The 14,067-nt window shown below is 32.1% G+C and overlaps 1 protein-coding gene across 3 annotated transcripts in view; it reads right to left on the bottom strand.

Annotated features, from left to right (window-relative positions):
• SHOC2 (SHOC2 leucine rich repeat scaffold protein) overlaps positions 1 to 14,067 on the bottom strand; it is a 158,835-nt gene that overhangs the window by 116,362 nt on the left and 28,406 nt on the right. The window lies entirely within an intron of this gene.

Raw genomic sequence — 14,067 nt, 5'->3', positions numbered from 1 at the left:
AAGTTAATTTAATAATCCTTTGTCCCAAAACCAAAAGAAAGGAAAGTACTTCTATATACTGTATAATAAAAATACATGATAAAAACTAAAGTTCTAGAAACATATTTGCTACAGAATATTATTCAAAATATATGCTTTTAAAATAAAAAACAGTTTTCCAGGTTAATTGTAATTGCAGAAGCTTTAGAAATCTGAATACATTAATAAATTTTAGGGTCACATTTCCACTAACAGCAACATTTTAAATAAATGTTCCCATAACAGGACACTGAAAAATGATGAAGTATCTCCATTCAGAAGGCTATATGACTTCACTACCCCCTTATCCATTTGCCAATTCATAAAAGTATATTTTGCTTCCTTAATAATAATATAAACACCCATTCTTATTTTAAAAGACTCTTCTTACCTATTATGCAACTAAGAGAGAAATAAAGAATTGGTTTGGTAATTCAGTTAAACTAGAGTCATATATAAAAAGAGCCATATAAGTGATAGCTGAAATTTTCTTACTCAACTGGCTCTATGACATCAAACATAGCAAATCACTGCATTGATTTTATAAATTATTTTTTGCTACTTTGGAGTTATTTTTTTTCCAGCAGCAAAAAGGAGGCAGCAAGATAATTTATCCAACTAACATGGAAACTGATAACAGCAAAGGATCAGAGTTTTAAAGTTGGAAACCTTAAAGGTCCTCTGAGACTGTATCTCTCATTTTAGAAAGGAAAGTAAAACCTAGAGAGATGAATGACTTGCCCAAGGGAATGTAAGGGGCCAGAATTTGCATCCAGGTCCATAGACAAATTCTAAGCTCTTAGCATCGAATTTGATTAAAAAGCAAAATCTAAGAAGTTCATTGAAGCAACATGATAGGCTTGGGGAAAAAATACTCACTTAGGAGTGAGTCTTGGGATTTTGTTTCCAGTCACTAAGTCCCAAAGTCAATCTAAAATATGAAGTTAAACTATACTCTAAGTTCCTTTCAGCTTTAAAAATTTATGACTGCAATTCATTTAAAGAGAAACTAGCAATATTTGTTGGTAAGCACAGAGAAGTACCCAATAAGCAAGTACTGATTTAATGATACATTTTGGCTCAGTAACACAACTGGAGAAAGACTAAAGCTGTCATTTCATTAGCATAAGGAACTCCCTGAATGAGAAAATTCCCTCTTTAAAGGTAGGACAACAATTTCTCTACAACTTTTTGTTATTGAGTCATTTTCAGTTGGAAGAAGAAGAAAGGAATGAAGAAAGGAAGGGAGGAAGAGAGAAAAGGAAGAAGGAAGGGGCCAAGACAGGAAAGGAGGAAGGGAGAGAAGGAAAGAAAAAAGGAAGGAAAGAAGAAAGGAAGGAAGGGAGGAAGTTAGAATGGGAGGGAAAAAAGGAAGGAGGAAGGAAGAAAATAATGTGCTTTGAGTCTCATTCAGTATCCATAGTTTTCCCTCTGAATGCAGATGGAATTTTCCATCCCAAGTCTATTGAAATTATCTTGGATCATTACACTGCTGAGAAGAATGAAGTCTATCACAGTGGATCCTCACACAATTTTTCTATTACTGTGTACAATGTTCTTTTGATTCAGCTCACCTCACTTAGCATCAGTTCATGAAGGTCTCTCTCTAGGCTTTTCTGAAGTCAGCCTGCTCATCACTTCTTATAGAACAATAATATCCCATTACATTCATATACCATAACTTATTCAGCCATTCCCTATTAGGTATCCAACTCACTTGCCAATTCCTTGCCACCACACACAAAAAAAGCTATTACAATCATTTTTGCACATATGGGTCCACTTCGCTCTTTTATGATCTCTTTGGGATACAAACTAAGTAGTGACACTGATGGATCAAAAGTAATACACAGTTTGATAGACCTTTAGGCATAGTTCCAAATTGCTCTCCAGAAAGAGTACATCATTTCACAACTTCACAACTAAATATGCATTAGTACCCCAATTTTTCCACATCCCCTCCAACATTTACCATTATCTTTTCCTGAAGTTATATGATTTGCCCGTGATCATATAGCATCTCAGCCAGAAGCACTATCTGTGCCTAGCTTTTGTTGTTTCCAACACAGATTTTCTGTTTACTTTGCCCCACTGCCGTTACAGGAATTAGGTACAGCTTTTCAATTGCAAAAAAAAAAAAAAAAATACAGTACAATCATAAAATATAATTACATTTAAATATAGGAGTAAGAAACAATATGCATTCCATGATAAAAAGTTCATAATATAACTGTAATATAAATTTTAAGACAGAATCAAGAGAAACTAAAATTTACAAAATTGTTAAACACTGAAAATAATAATTTCATAAACTACATCCTTAATTGTTAACATGTTTCTTATATTTCAGTATCTTGTAAGTTTTAGAAAATTAAAGTCACAAAATTATTTTTACCTTATGCAATGTAATACAGAATACAAAATTAAACACTAAGAAATAAATATTTTACCAGTGATCACTAAGTACCTCTGAGTTAGACATTGCTAGTAGCTAAAATTATGTTTAAATTTTCATCAATTGTCCTAACAAATTTGTGAAATAAGATTTTGTTGATTTTTATGGATTATTAAAATATAACTAAAATGGTGCTTTTAAAAAATATCATATACTATAAGACAATCTCATAATATCTTGGGCTGTTTCTTTTATTCTATAACACCCAAATGATATGCACATTTTTCCTATTGCCATAACAATAAACTAAGATAATAAGCTAAGAAGCTTTTATAAAAAGATGCATATGGATAAATTAGCAATAAATGTCATTCTTATGTTGTGTTTTTTTTTTTTTTTACATACTACTTTGAAATATGTATTGCTTCTTTTGGCTGGAGTACAGTGAAAAATCAGAAAGATTCTATACAAGTACTTTAGCAATTTTATGTTTCCTCAATCATACATAAAATAAAAGAAGGGAAAAAACATTTTGCTTCTTTGAACAGCCACCCCAATCCAAGTGACAAAGAGTGGGTGGGGAAAAAAAGACACAAAGACAACAGAAGAAGAATAAAAGAATAAAAAGAATAAGGAAAAACTTTCAAGGTCACCAGCCAACTGGATGTCTAGGCTTTTTCAAGTATATTATTCTTAATAAGTCTATTGATTAATGCCATCAAGATAGAAGAAAATTCATATTTCCTTTAGAAAAATGAGAATAGATGACATTTATATAGTACTCTAAGAATTGCAAAATGTTTTACACAAATTGTTCACCTTTGATTCTTACAATCCAATAAAGTAAATACTACAAGTATTATCTTCATTTTACTGACAATAAAACTTAAGATTCAAAAATATTAAATTAAAAGATCATAATCACACAACTTCTAAGTGTCAGAAGCAAAATTGTATTCCAGGACTTTCATGAATCTAAGCCCAGGATCCTTTTCCATTGCATTATACTTTTTTTTTTTTAATTTAACATTTTTTATGTTTTTTATTATTATTATAGTTTTTTATTGACAGAACATATGCATGGGTAATTTCTTACAACATTATCTCTTTTATTCACTTCTGTTCCAACTTCTCCATTCCTTTCCTCTACCCCCTCCCCAGATCGTAGGCAGTCTCATATATATTAAATATGTTAAAGTATATCTTAAATACAATATTTATATAATTTATTTATATAATAATTACATATTTATATATATTCTCTTGTTGCACAAGAAAAATCTGATTTAAAACATAAAAATAATCTGGGAAGAAAAACAAAAATGCAAGCAGCCCACATTCATTTCACAGTGTTTTTTCTCTGGGTGTAGCTGGTTCTGTTCATCACTGACTAATTGAAACTGAATTGGATCCTCTCATTGCCAAAGAAAGCCACTTCTATCATAATTGATCTTCATATAGTATTGTTGTTGAAGTGTATAAAGATTTCCTGGTTCTGCTCATTTCATTTAGCATCAGTTCATATAAGTCTCTCCAAGACACACTGTATTCATCCTGCTGGTCATTTCTTTACAGAACAGTAATATTCCATAACATTCATATACCATAATTTACTCACGCATTCTCCAATTGATGGGCCTTTCCAGTTTCTAGCTACTACAAAAAGGGCTGCCACAAATATTTTTGCACATACAGGTCCCTTTCCCTTCTTTAATATCTCTTTGGTTATGATATAAGCCCAGTAGTAACACTGCTAGATCAAAGGTTACCCCACATTGATAACTTTTTGAGCATAGTTCCAAATTGCACCCCAGAATGGTTGGATCCGTTCACAACTCCACCAACAATGTATCAGTGTCCCTGTTTTCCCAACATGCCCTCCATTAATTCTTTTATGTCATCTTAGCCAATCTGATAGGTGTATAGTGGTATCTCAGAGTTGTCTTAATTTGTATTTCTCTGATCAGTAATGATTTGGAACACCTTTTCATATGAGTAGAAATAGTTTCAATTTCATTATCTGAAAATTGTCTGTTCTTATCTTTTGACCATTTATCAATTGGAGAATGGCTTGAACTATTATAAATTTGAGTCAATTCTCTATATAATTTGGAAAATGAGGCCTTTATCAGAACCTTTAATTGTAAAAATGTTTTCCCACTTTATTGCTTCCCTTGTAATCTTGTGTGCCTTAGTTTTGTTTGTACAAAAGCTTTTTAATTTGATGTAATCAAAATTTTCTATTTTGTGATCAATAATGATCTCTACTTCTTCTTTGGTCACAAATTCCTTCCTCCTCCACAAGTCTGAAAGGTAAGCTATCCTTTGTTCTTCTCATTTATTTATAATCTCATTCTTTGTGCCTAAATTATGAATCCATTTTGATCTTATCTTGGTATACGGTGTTAAATGTAGGTCCATGCCTAGTTTCTGCTATACTCATTTCCAATTTTCCCAGCAATTTTTGTCAAATAATGAATCCTTATCACAAAAGTTGGGGTCTTTAGGTTTGTCAAACACTAGATTGCTATAGTTATTATTTTGTCCTGTGCACCTAACTTTTCCACTGATCAACTAGACTATTTTTTTAGCCAGCACCAAATGGTTTTGGTAACTACTGCCTTATAACTTAGTTTTAGATCAGGTACAGCTAAGCCATCTTCATTTGATTTTTTTTTTCATTAGTTCCCTTAAAATTCTTGACCTTTTGTTCTTCCATATGAATTTTGTTGTTATTTTTTCTAGGTCATTAAAACAGTTTCTTGGAGGTCTGATTAGTATAGCACTAAATAAATAGATTAGTTTAGGCAGTATTGTCATCTTTATTATATTCATTCGACTTATCCAAGAGCACTTAATATTTTTCCAATTGTTTACATCTGACTTTCTTTGTGTGAAAAGTGTTTTGTAGTCTCTTGCTCATATAGTTCCTGACTTTCCTTTAGCAGATAGATTCCCAAATATTTTATGCTATCAGCAGTTATTTTAAATGGAATTTCTCTTTGTATCTCTGGCTGTTGGATTTTGTCAGTGATGTATAAAAATTCTAAGGATTTATATTTTGTATCCTGCAACTTTGCTAAAGTTGTGGATTATTTCTAATAGCTTTTTAGCTGAATCTCTGGGGTTCTCTAAGTATACCATCATATCATCTGCAAAGAATGATAATTTGGTTTCCTCATCACCTATTCTTTTAATCTCTTTTTCATCTCCTATTGCCAAATTGCTAGCATAACTAACACAATACTGAATAGTAATGATGATAATGGGTAACCTTGTTGCACTCCTGATCTTATTGGGAATAATTCCAGCTTATCCCCATTACATATGATGCTTACTGATGACTTTAAATAAATGCTACTGACTTTTTAAGGAAAAGTCCACTTATTCCTATTCTCTAGTGTTTTTAATAGGAATGGATGTTGGACTTTATCAAATGCTTTTTCTGCATCTTTTGAGTTGATCATATGATTTTTATTAATTTGGTTATTGATATTATGAATTATCTTAATAGTTCTCCTAACATTGAACCCTAATATAAATTCTATTTGGTCATGGTGTAGTATCCTGGAGATCATCAATGTTCATTAAAGAGATTGGTCTATAATTTTCTTTCTCTGTTTTCATCCTACCTGGTTTAGATAGGAGTACCATGTCTATGTCATAAAAGGAACTTCGTAGGACTCCTTCAATCCCTTTTTTTTTTTTTTCAAATAGTTTACATAGCATTGGAGTTAATTGTTCTTTAAATGTTTTGTAGAATCCATATGTAAATTCATCAGGTCCTGGGGATTTTTTTTCTTAGGTAGTTGATTAATAGTTTGTTCTATTTTTCAAAAATGGGACTTTGACCAATTTACTTCTTCCTCTGTTTATCTGGGCAAGTTATATGTTTGAAGGTATTCAACAATTTCATTTAAGTTATCAAATTTATTGGCATAAAGTTTGGCAATGTAACTCCTAATTATTGCTCTTATTTCCTTTTCATTAGTGGCAAGTTCTCCCTTTCCATTTTTAAGACTAACAATTTGTTTTTCCTCTTTCCTTTTTCTAATCAAATTACCATGGGTTTATCTATTTTGTTGGTTTATTCACAGAACAAACTTTTAGTTTTATTAATTCAATAGCTTTTTTTACTTTTAATTTTATTAATCTCTTCTTTTTAGAATTTCAAGTTTAGTGTTTTACTGGGGGGAGGGGTTTAATTTGCTCTTTTCCTAGCTTTTTTAATTGAAAGCCTAATTCATTTATTTTCTATTTTATGCAAGTAAGCCTCTAGAGATATATATATAAAAAAAAATACTTTGGCTGTATCCCACACATTTTGGTATGATGTTTCATTATTGTCATTCTCTTGGGTGAAATTATTATGTCTATGGTTTGTTGTGTCACCCATTCTTTAGGATGAGATTATTCAGTTTCCAATTACTTTTTGGTCTATTGTCCCCTGGCTTTTTATTGAATGTAATTTTTATTGCACTGTGATTTAGGATCCCTCACCTACCACTTTAGAGTTCTCCCACCTTTTCTTAAACCTTTCCCTTACAATTTCTGAATTCCCTTGTATTTAGTTTACTCCTTCCCTTTTTCCCTTTAGGATCCCTCACCTACCACTTTAGAGTTCTCCCCCCTATTCTTAAACCTTTCCCTTATAATTTCTGAATTCCCTTGTATTTAGTTTACTCCTTCTCTTTTTCCCTCCCATTTTTCAATGAGGTGGGAGAAGTTTTTCTGTAAATTGAATATGTCTAATATTTTCTCTTTAAGCCAATTCAGATGAGAGTAAAAGTCATACTATGTTTATCCCCTTTTCTCCTTTCCCTCAGATATAATGGGTTTCCTTTACCTCTTGGTGAGATGTAATACCTCCACTTTTTCCTTTTTCTGGTACAATTTCCTTTCCATCTCTAGCTTCTTTTTTGTAATATAACAGTAAAGCTAAATTATACATGTATTCTTTATATATAGTCATAACAGAAGTATAGTTCCCAAGATTTTTTTTTTACCTTTTTGTATTTCTCTTGAGGTCAATATTTGGAGGTCAAACTTTTTGTTTTTTTCATCAGAAATAAATGGAATTCACCTATTTCATTGAATGTCCATCTTCGCTGGAAGAAAATGCTCATTTTGGCTGGGTAAGTTATTTTTGGTGTGCATACCACATTCCTTAGCCTTTAGGAATATCAGATTCCAGACCCTTTGATCCTTTAATGTGGATGCTGCTAGATCCTGAGTAATCCTTATTGTGGCTCCTCTGTATTTGAATTGTTTTTTTTCTAGCTGCTTGTAGTATTTTTTCATTGGTCTGATAGTTCTGGAATTTACCTATAATATTTCTTGGAGTTTTGATTTTAGGATCTATTTCAGTAGGTGATCAATAAATTCTTTCAATGTCTATTTTACCTTCTGTTTTCTATAACGTCAGGGCAGTTTTCTTTAATGATTTCCTTAAAAATAGTGTCTAGGCTCTTTTTTTCATCATGATTTTCAGGAAATCTAATAATCCTTGGATTATCTCTCCTAGATCTATTTTCCAAGTCTGTTGTTTTCCCAAGTAGGTATTTAACATTTTTTCCTATTTTTTCTTTTTTTTGTTTTTGTTTTGTTTTGTTTTGCTTGATTGATTCTTGGTGTCTCCTCAAGTCAATCATTTCCATTTGTTCAATTCTGATTTTTAATGAACTATTTTCTTCATTTACTTTTTAAATTTCTTTTTGTAATTGTCCAATTGAGTTTTTAAATGAGTTGTTTTGTTCTAAGGAATTTTTTTTTTCCATTTCACCAATTTTATTTTTTAGGGAGCTATTTTATTTTTCCAATTCGCTAATTAATTGTGTAAATCCAATTTTCTTGTTGCACGGTAAGAATTGGATTCCAAAGGTATAAGTAACCTGGGTAGAAAGACAGTAGTGCAAACAGTTTACATTCAATTCCCAGTGTTCCTTCTCTGGGTGTAGCCGTTTCTGTCCAACACTGATCAACTAGAGGTGAATTGGATCTTCTTTATGTTGAAGATATCCACTTCAATCAGAATGTATCTTCATATAGTATTGTTGTTGAAGTGTATAGTGATCTCCTGCTTCTGCTCATTTCACTCAGCATCAGTTCATGCAAGTCTCTCCAAACCTCTCTATATTCATCCTGCTGGTCATTTCTTACAGAACAATAATATTCCATAACATTCATATACCATAATTTACCCAACCATTCTCCAATTGATGGGCATCCATTCATTTTCCAGTTTCTAGCCACTACAAAAAGAGCTGCCACAAATATTTTGGCACATACAGGTCCCTTTCCCTTCTTTATTATTTCTTGAGATATAAGCCTAGTAGTAGCACTGCTGGATCAAAGGATATGCACAGTTTGATAACTTTTTGGGCATAGTTCCAAATTGCTCTCCAGAATGGCTGGATTCTTTCACAATTCCACTAACATCAGCATCCCATTTTTCCCACATCCCCTCCAACATTCATCATTATCCTTTCCTGTCGTCTTAGCCAATCTGACAGGTGTGTAGTGGTATCTCAGAGTTGTCTTAATTTTCATTTTTCTGATCAGTAGTGATTTGAAACACTTTCATATGAGTGGATATAGTTTCAATTTCATCATCTGAAAATTGTCTGTTCATACATATCCTTTGATCATTTATCAATTGGAGAATGGCTTGATTTCTTATAGAGTCAATTCTCTGTATAATTTGGAAATGAGGCCTTTATCAGAACCTTTAATTGTAAAAATATTTTCCCAATTTGTTACTTCCCTTCTAATCTTGTTTGCATTAGTTTTGTTTGTACAAAAGCTTTTTAATTTGATGTAATCAAATCTTCTAGTTTGTGATCAATAATGATCTCTAGTTCTCCTTTGGTCATAAATTCCTTCCTCCTCCACAGGTCTGAGTGGTGGACTATCCTCTGTTTCTCTAAACTATTTATGATCTCATTCTTTATGCCTAAATCATGGACCCATTTTGATCTTATTTTGGTATATGGTGTTAAGTGTGGGTCTATATCTAATTTCTGCCATACTAATTTCCAGTTTTCCCAACAGTTTTTTTCAAATAATGAATTCTTATCCCAAACGTTGGTATCTTTGGGTTTGTCAAACACTAGATTGCTATAGTTGTACCCTATTTTGTCCTGTGTACCTAATCTGTTGCACTGATCGACTAGTCTATTTCTTAACCAATACCAAATGGTTTTGGTGACTGCTGCTTTATAATATAGCTTTAGATCAGCTACAGCTAGACCACCTTCATCTGACTTTTTTTTTTCATTAATTCCCTTGAAATTCTCGACCTTTTATTCTTCCATATGAATTTTGTTGTTATTAAGTCATTAAAATAGTTTCTTGGGAGTCTGATTGGTATAGCACTAAATAAATAGATTAGTTTAGGGAGTATTGTTATCTTTATTATATTTGCTCAGCCTATCCGCAAGCACTGAAAGTCTTTCCAATTATTTAAATCTGACTTTATTTTTGTGGCAAGTGTTTTGTAATTTTACTCATATAACTCCTGACTTTTCTTTGGTAGATCAATTCCCAAATACTTTATACTATCAACAGTTATTTTGAATGGAATGTCTCTTTATATCTCTTGCTGTTGGATTTTGTTGGTGATGTATAAAAATGCTAAGGATTTATGTGGATTTATTTTTTATTCTGCAACTTGATACAGACTTTTTTTTTTTTCAAACAACCTCTGAAACAACAAGAAGATTCAAATTTGTACTTCAGAAATATTGATCATCTCACAATTTTTAGTCCACTGAAGAAAAAGTCATTCAAACCAGGAATTGGCACCAAAGTACACTCATTAGGATCAGTATTTCAAAAGATCATGCAAATACCAAACCCTGTCCCAGAAAAGTATATTTCCTCAATTAACTAATTATGTTTTGGATACTGGACTAACAAAATTTATTTCCAATTTTTTTCCTATAAAATCATGTCCAAAAATTCAGGATTGAGATTTAGAAACAATAGATCTGAACTTAACAAATATGAGAACAAATTTATTTAAATATCAACAGTATAATTTTATTAACATGGATCATAAAAATATTTAAAGCATAAGCATTGAACTACCATATTTTAAATAAATCATTTAATTTTAATGTCAAGTTTAATTATCCCCTGATAATCAAAGCACTAATCCACTATCTTAGAATGATGTTATATTTATGTTTAATCAATCCAAATCAAATAAGAATAGAGGAAAAGCAAGCCATTAAAGAGTTCACTGACTGAGCTTTTTAAAATTAACAAGTTTCTGGGAATTAACGGATTTTAAGGCCAGATACGCTTTTAAAACACAATAATAGTCTTAATATAATGTTGAAGTCTTACTCTATTGATTAAGAAATGTTTTATGACAGAATTGAAGTAGTTTGGTAACCAGAATTGGTCTCTTTAGCATTCTCTAAATCCTGAGGAAATGAAAAGTAATTTTATTTGGAAAGGCCCTTGAAGATCATCATCAGCCATCACCTTCTTATATCATTAGACAAACAAGTAGTAGGGAAGCAAACAAAATAAATTCAAACTCAGATATTCTAATTCCAAAACCAAAATGTTTTCCATTATTATTTTGCCTATTCTGTAGTAAAGTAGTAATCTGAATAGTCACAGAAGCACTTCAATGTCAGTTTTCTGTTATAATATCTTCCAAGGCTAATATTGCTTTTAAAAAGGGAGTGGAATAATTTATAAGGAAAAGACTTTAATCCATAGTATAAAATGAAAAATAATTCTATGTACTAGATTTTTCTGAAGTAGATACTGAAACTGAAAAATAATCTTAATCTATTTTAGAAGAATTATAACCCAATATGAATTTGCATTTGACAAAGCTGGGAGTTACACAGCTTCAAGATTTCAGTTTTCTACTCATAGATTATTATTCACAAGGAGGATGGAAAGATTTCCTGCATCTTTAATTAAGCAAACATCAAAACTAAGATAATTCGGTCTTCAAATTACAGGGAGCTAAATAATCTTTCATAAGAGCCTGTTTTGCTTTACTTCTAATTGTTTCCTTAGACTACACCAAAGAATTGTCCAGGTGATAAGGAATGGATAAATATTCATTAAGTGCCATAAACTTTGCAAACTGTTTAACATGTATAATTTCACTTAATTCTCACAGCAACCTTTCAAGGTAGGAATGATTATTATAAATGAGGTTGATGGAGGATAAATGAGTGACTTGCCCAGATCACATAGCTAGTATAATGGCTCAGACTGAATTGGAATTCAGGTCAAGCCATTTAGTCAAAAACATAAAGCACATATATAAATGTAATCTGGATCAGAGTACTCACTAACAGAAATAGAAAGCAATCCATTTATCATACTAAAGAAAATAGCAGCAGTACTCAGTTAATATGAGACATTTTTAAAAGGAGGTTGGAGAGGGTATCATTTTGGGGGGTGGGGAGAGAAGGGGAGTGAATTATATTAAACATTAGACTTAGTCTTAGAATTACAATTATACTAAACATTAGGCTTAGGCTTAGAAGTACAATATCCTTAAAATAACTTTGCTTTAAAAATCAGGATAAGAAGATTCAAATGGATTCATACTATAACAAATACACAATCCAATCTTTCAAGAAACCTGCACTCCACATTAAAAAGCAAAAATGAACCTCAAAGATTTCAAAGATTCAAAGTATTTTGCAGCCTGGGAAAGAAAGTTTTGACTAAAGGACTAAGAGTTCTTCTTTATTCAGCTTACAATATAAGCTATGAATAGGACTGTATCTCATATCTTGTACGATCAGTTTGAATCCAACTCAACAGATAAACTAAAGGCAAAACTATCTTGGATGATCTCTGAGCAAATATATGGAGATAATGATTTGATAAACATAATTCAGTTACTATATTTCAAAGAGTTATGTACAATTCAAAATTCCTTGATGTAACTGAGATGTTATAAGAATAATATCTAATCACCTAACCATAAAATATCTGTAAAGCAGTTAGGACACAATGATATTTTTAAAAGTTATTTCCCTGTGAATTATAAATCAAGTTAATAGAGTCTTTGTGTCAGTTCTAAGCTTTTGCATGTTACATAAATCTTACTACACAATACAAAAATATATAACTATCAGTTTTCTATCTGTAAAATGACAATGAACCAAAAACTACATTTACCCAATATCAATGACTAATACTCAAGAAAAAACAATCAATAGATTAAGCACTATACCAGTTGTCTATAGTATTCTATACTAACTCATCATTCTAGTTCTTTTCACTTAAAATATTCAAGAGTTGGGGAAAGAAAAAAGGGTGGCATTTGAACCCAATGTTCTTTCAACTTTGGAGGCAGGGAATGTTTAATTATATTTAACTGCCTCATTTTTTTTCTGTACAAAACATATGCATTCCTACATCAGTTATATCTGTTTAAAAATCTTTTCCATTTTCACTCTTTAAACTATTTGTCAGAAAAAGCCAGAACTATATAAATGAAATAAATATACTACAAATAAGGGGATGTGGAGAGAATAAAAATATGATTATGGTCTCATGATAAGGTCTCATATTTATCAATTAGTATTTAAGAAAGGTATAAGTCCACTCAGCAGAATGAATTGTATGCAATCATACTAGCTCTTGCTTATTATCCGGGAGACATAAATATAATATCTGATTCAGCCTATTCAGTAGGTGTGGTACAAAGAATTGCCACAGCCCAAATAAAATTTGTAGCCTCCAATATATATCAGCTCTTTAAAGAGCTTCAAGAGCAAGTGAGAAAGCATCCAGGTAAGATTTATATTTTGCATGTCCACTTCCATAGTGGACTTCCAGGTCCTATTTTTGATGGTAATTCAAAGGCAGATAGCCTTCTAACCATGCTGGCCAGTACTCCTTTATTTCAAGAAGCACAAGAGTCTCATTCTAAATATCATCCGGCTGCCCGAGCTTTACGTTTGCAGTTTGGAATAACAAGAGAAGAAGCTAGGAGCATAGTAAAAGCCTGTACAGCTTGCCTTCCTTTCCATGCTCCTACACTCCCTCCAGGGAAGAACCCTCGTGGTTTGAGACCTAATGAAATTTGGCAAATGGATGTGACCCATTATAAATCTTTTGGTCGTCTATCTTTTATCCATGTCGTGGAAGACACCTTTTCAGGATTCACATTTGCAATGCCAGCAGCAAAAGAGACAGCTGGAGTGGTAACTGAATTCCTTATGTAAGCATTTGCAATTATGGGTGTGCCACAAGCAATAAAAACAGACAATGGACCTGCATATACTTCTAAACATTTTACACACTTTTGTGCACAGTATAAGATTTTACATACCACGGGCATACCCTTTAATCCTCAAGGGCAGGCAATAGTAGAGAGAAGAAACAGAGATATTAAGACACTCCTCCAAAAACAAAAGAAAGGGGGAGCCACGGGTAACCCTAGAGAACGTCTAAATTTAGTTCTCTATACCATTAATTTTTAAATTTTTGACAAAGATGCACTGGCTCCAGCAGACAGGTTTTATAACCCACCGGAAGGGCAGTGTCCAGTGCGAGCAGCTCCACTGTCTTTAGATAATCACCAAGTGATGTGGAGAGACCCAGAAAGTGGTGAATGGAAGGGACCAGATAGGTTAACTGCTTGGGGGAGAGGGTTTGCTTGT

Source organism: Sminthopsis crassicaudata, chromosome 2 (assembly GCF_048593235.1).
Source record: "Sminthopsis crassicaudata isolate SCR6 chromosome 2, ASM4859323v1, whole genome shotgun sequence".
Lineage (NCBI taxonomy): Eukaryota > Metazoa > Chordata > Mammalia > Dasyuromorphia > Dasyuridae > Sminthopsis > Sminthopsis crassicaudata.
This window is presented reverse-complemented; position numbering and strand designations above follow the sequence as displayed.